The sequence below is a fragment of the Polistes fuscatus genome, unplaced genomic scaffold, assembly GCF_010416935.1.
Source record: "Polistes fuscatus isolate 324 unplaced genomic scaffold, CU_Pfus_HIC Scaffold45, whole genome shotgun sequence".
Taxonomy (NCBI): domain Eukaryota; kingdom Metazoa; phylum Arthropoda; class Insecta; order Hymenoptera; family Vespidae; genus Polistes; species Polistes fuscatus.
In genome coordinates, this window is record NW_025113124.1 from 244,238 (window position 1) to 249,920 (window position 5,683).

General features: G+C 29.1%; 1 pseudogene; it reads right to left on the reverse strand.

The window, feature by feature from the left end:
- Positions 1–237: 237 nt before the first annotated feature.
- On the reverse strand, positions 238–4,374 carry LOC122521660 (annotated as a pseudogene).
- Between the last annotated feature and the right edge of the window lie 1,309 nt (positions 4,375–5,683).

The following is a 5,683-nucleotide window of genomic DNA, read 5'->3' on the forward strand; positions in this document are numbered from 1 at the left end:
ACAAATAAAGAATTCATAAAATTGTTCTATCAAAAAAGGAAAAATATATATACTTAAGTGAAAATGATAGAATAAACAGTGGTAGGAAAATCTTAGGTCTCCTATGAGAAATTTGCACGTTTATGATATAGAATATGAACTTAAAACTACTTTAGATACTATATTCTACTTTGCCATAATATTTAATTACAAATTTCTTGGATAAACATTCCATTTAAGAATAATAAATTTAAAACATTTGTTGTTCTGTTTGTTTTATGAATTACAATATTTTTCAAAAATGTTATGAATATCCAAAACGTCAGCACCTTATTGAAATTAAGAGAGATGATTTACAACAAACAAAACAAATCTGGAATATCTTTTAAACTTTCTAATAATATTAAAATTTACTTACTAAATGCTTCCGATGGTATTTGACCACGCTTGAAGAATTCTTGAAAAGCGGATAAAGCATTTTCATAATTCCATTGAACTTCTTGGAGGCATTTTAAACTCCATTCCAGATTCATATTTGTTTGCTGGCTCAATGTCACAATCATTTGTTGTTTTACAGTTTCCGACAATTCCGGAACTGTTCCTTCAGCAGCAGAGTTTGATGTTTTTGATATTGATGGTTCTTCAGCCATTGGTTCTTCTGATTCTTTATCGGTATTGTTCAATATGAGCTTTCGTTGCGTTTCAGTTGTGTTACTGATATGTAATTGTTCATTACAAATACAATATCCAGTTCCTTGAGGTACTATAATAAATGTTCTATTAAAGTATCGGACATGTTCTTCTTTAGTTAGCTCTTTGAACAGTCCAGTTACTGTAACCATCATCATTCTTTCCTGTAAAATTACAAAGTTAATTAGAATAAGATAATAAAGTTAATATATATATATATTTAAAATTTCATTTTTATATGAAAATAAGATACTTACAGTAACTAGACTAACATCCATCGTAAATGTATTTAAAAAATGTTTAGTTTGTGGCATTTGAGAAATAAATGACACTATTGTCAGTTTTCCTTGTTTTAATAATTTTTGTCTTCTGTTAGCATCATTTACTCTAAATAAATTTCTATTTTCCCCAACATAAGAGTTTAATCTGGAAGAAAAAGAAAAAAAGAAAAAAAAAAAAAAAAAAAAAAAAAAGACAGAGAGAGAAAGAGAGAAAGAGATTAATTAAAATTTGATTATATGCTAAAATCGTAATTAAACATGCATTGAATAAATTATAAAACCAGATTTAGAAATATTGACTTACTTGTTGGCATTATAAGCAGTATTTACAGTCAAAGTGAAGGATGCGTGTTCATTATAAGCATCCAATAATAGTTGATGATTGCCACTATCATAAACCAGAAAATATTGTTGCAGAAATTGACTGGCTATTTCTTGAGCTTCAGCATTTGAAGTGAATATGCGTTGGGTAGGAGGTATTTTTGATGCATCATCCATAACATCAAATAAGATTGGACGTGGTAGATCTACTCCATCCTGTAAAATAAATCATACATACTTAGGCTTTCTTAAATATATTAAATAGCAGTTAATTTAGTTGTTAATTTGAAACTATATCTTACCAGTCTCAGGAGTTTAGGGAACCTCCTCCGCACATCGCTGTTTTAAGGGAAAGAAAAGATAGAAGCCCGGGGGCTCCGCATTAATAAGAAAAATTAAAAACATGTGCCTTATTATTCAGAATCTAATATTAAATACAATAGAAACTTACTATCTTTATATGCTCATGAATTAATGTAAACTTACGTTAGAAAACATTAGAAGTATTGTTGAATATTTATACAGTTTTGAATATGTAATGAAATTAAATTAAAAATAAAAATAAATGAGAAATAAAGATCAGCATGAAATCTAAATATATAATTAATAAGTCTGAATATAAAAAAAAACATAAAATAAATGTGACAAATAAAAGATAAAACGAGCGTACGCGCATATCAATCATTTTAGATAAATTTCTGGTTTGAACGACAATGTTAATACTTCAACCATACATTACCTAACATATTCACTCTGTCGGGATTTATACTTGTTGCATACTGGATTACCAGCTAATTTTAATTCTTCTAGCTTGAGATCCTTGACAACGTCCAAATGATGCATTTCTCTTATCTAGAAATAAGAAAATTTATGAATAATACATAGTATTGAAGGATGAGAAATAAAGAAAAGAAACATTCTCTTCGGGATTATCCGGCATTTGTTTAGGCGATACCACATGACATAGGGCGTCACCCTATGTTTCGTTTCATGTTTCGTCGCATGGAAACCACTCGATGTTTCTCGTAGATAAATAGATGAATATTCGAGAGGGACCGAGAAGTTTCTAGAACGATAAGAAAGTATAAAAGAGAAGCGTTTCAGTTCGGACCGAGTTCAGTGTAAGTCCAGCTACGGTATAGTCAAGTGTTAGTCGACTTAATAAATTGTTACTTGTGATTACAATCACACTCCTCACTATTTTTTTACTATATATATATATATATATATATATATATATAATTTACACATCCTACAGTATTTTTTCCTTGTGAAACTTATAAAAAAAAAAAGAAAATATGTAATTACCTTATTGTCGCCTATGTACAATATTTTCAATTTAGGAAACTTTTTGTGAAGGACGTTGAGTCTTTCAATTAAGTTCAATTTGTTTCCATCTAAATTTAATGCCTCCAAGTTAGGGATATATTCTGCGACAATGTCCAATACGGTCATTAACATAACTGGTCGAAATAATGCACAGAAATAATCAGCAACAAGATCTGTAATATAAAAATATAATTAATTTTTTTTTTTTTTTTAATAATATTTATCTTTCTGTAAAGATTTATTCATACCTGGATCTTGATGAAACTTTGACAAGTCTAATGCATTGTTTTCTTGAAAATATCGTTTTACCATAGCTTGCTTCAGTTGTTCTTTTAATTTATCATTAATTTCACAGTGAGGAAAACCTGGTTTAACTCTAACTTGAAGTTTAAAACCATCTGTGGTTGTTATTTTTCGATCACAGGCAAGAAGTGCATTTGCAGTTTTATGATCATCTACATAAAACACAGCTTCGGATCCCATAGTCTTGTACTGTAAAAAATTAGTATTAAATAAATTATGTAAAAATATGTGAAATATTAAGTAATACTTACCATTATAGGAACGAAAGTCTCAGGAGCAATATAACTCAAAAGATTGTTTATTATGTAATCTTTTGTATACTGCTGTCCATATGGCACCTAAAGAGAAATATATATTTGTTACTATATTGTGTCTTGCATTTCTATCATAGTGTGGTAGAAATAGGTATACATAAAGCTACGTTTAGTGTTAATGACAAATGTATTTGAATATTAGTTTAATATCGTAGCAATAATATTTCTATAAAATCATTAGAAAAAATGAATGCGAGAATGTATCGTTATCAAGAATTAAAAGAGTTAAACAGAAAGTCCCAGAAAATTAATCTGGCACAATATAAATGTATGTGTATATTGTATCGTATACTGATACTTACAATGATTTTATAAGAGGTAGCTTTTGCGAGGGAGAGTGGCGGTCTAGGAAATATGCCACCTTGGAAACCTCTGGGAGGCAAAGGGCTGTTTCTTCCCTCGATAAACCTCGGCCTCTACCTCTAACAACAACTTGTCTGTTATTGTTGTTATTGTTATTAGAATTAACTCCCATCGGAGAATCGTCGTCTTTAAAAGCCTCTACAAATATTTTTCTCGCTATTCTCATATTTCTAGAGGGCCTTGGTTGTTGTTTGAATGATACGCGAGGTCGAGAAGCATATCTCCCATCCCGTCTCACGTGTCTATCATCGTGTCCTGAATCATAAAAAGAATATATTTGTTTCTAGCTTTCGATATTTGTTACAGCTATTAGATTTCTACTATCTTTACAAGAAAAAAAAATGAAAAATTCGAAAAAAATTAATTTTACGGAATAATGTAAAAAAATTAATAAAGTATATTAAAAAATAATATATTAATAATTATTTCGATATATATAAATGGAAACAAATGCAAACAATGAATAAGATATCGAGAATAAGTTGTCTTTGTTCTGAATTCACAAGCGTTGTAAAGCGTAGTTAGATCATAAATGATACTTTACCAAAGTAATGTTTATCCTCAGTATTATTCACTCGTCCACCACGATTATCCCAAGTAGCTTTAGCAAATCTTTTAGGCATTTTGGGAATATTTAATATATTTTATAAACTCAAAAGTATAAAACTTTGCACTTTTGATGCACTAGGTTAGAAATTATTACGATCACCTGATGGAGAAACAACGACCAACCAATCAAGCGCACAAACTGCAATGACCGTTCTAGGAACGACTGTACAGGTAAGTACATCGATGCACCACTAGGGGAAATTATTAAAAATTGTACAATTATGTGATTTTCATATTAAAGAAAAATTGAAAAAATTTCAATTCAAATATATTTTGACAATATTAATCGGAAGAAATAAATAAAATATTTTTATATATAATAAATATTAATAAAAAGGAAAAAGTACCGTAGACCGCAGCGCCATTTAGTAGTCTCTTTTGGAAGTTTGAATTTACATTCCCCGACATTGATGACTACTAAGGGGGAGAAACAACAGAATATTTCTAGAATGACGTGTCCTTTGTTTTTCTATCTATTGTTAAAAAAGCAATATGGCAGTCTTTCTGGAAAAAATATATTTAAAAATTCTAAATTTTCAATAGAGAAATTATTATTAACATGAATAAAACAATCAAAAAGTTTATAAATGTAGGTCTTTGCATATTTTTGTTTGCATATAAATTACATAAAGATGAAAAATCGTATAATAGATTGTAGAATAGAAGAAAAGAGAAAATTATAAAAATCTTAAATTTCAATAAACAAATTCTACTATAATAAAATATTCAGATAATTTATTTTTGTTGTTTTTCAAATCTTTGGTAGTTTGGACATAACATTACAAACTTTTTTAAATAAAATAAAGGATATAAATATAAAAAAATAGAAATTATAAATGATATGTATAAATATTGCTTAAAAATAAATTTTCAGAAATTTTTGAAGTAAATTTTGAAAATACAATGACCAATAAGAACATATAGGCCAGTCAACGCGGGCCAAAAACTAATTTTCTTAGGTACAGCTTGATTCTTTGATATAAAGGTAAGTTGACGACGCTGAATCGAATAATTTTATTTAAATTTGATCCCGAGGTTTTGAGAAAAAGGGTAAAAAAGGGTAAAAAATGGCCTTATCTTAGAATCTAGGCATTTAATCGAAAAAAGTTTCAAACAAAAGTTGTAGAGAATTGAAAAATACTAAAAAAATGTTCTATGAGTTATCTTCGTATTTTCAAAAATAAGCGAATAAAATTGGATTGAAGATGGGAAAAAAATTGTAAGAGTGGGAGAAAGCAAGCTTATCCCTCCGTCGCGTTTTACACGCGAGCGAGCTAGTATGCGTGCGAGCGTCCGTGTGCACTAATACACAAACGAAGGATCTTCGGCAATCTTCGGGACTCTCGGTCTTGAATGAAGTGAGAGTGAGAGAACAAACCAATATTTCTCTCTTTTTATTTATCATGCGATAACGAGTATTATTGTCCTTGGCCATCGATTGTTGAGCGTTCTGATATTTCTCTTTTTATATTTTTTCTTTCGGTAGCGAGAATT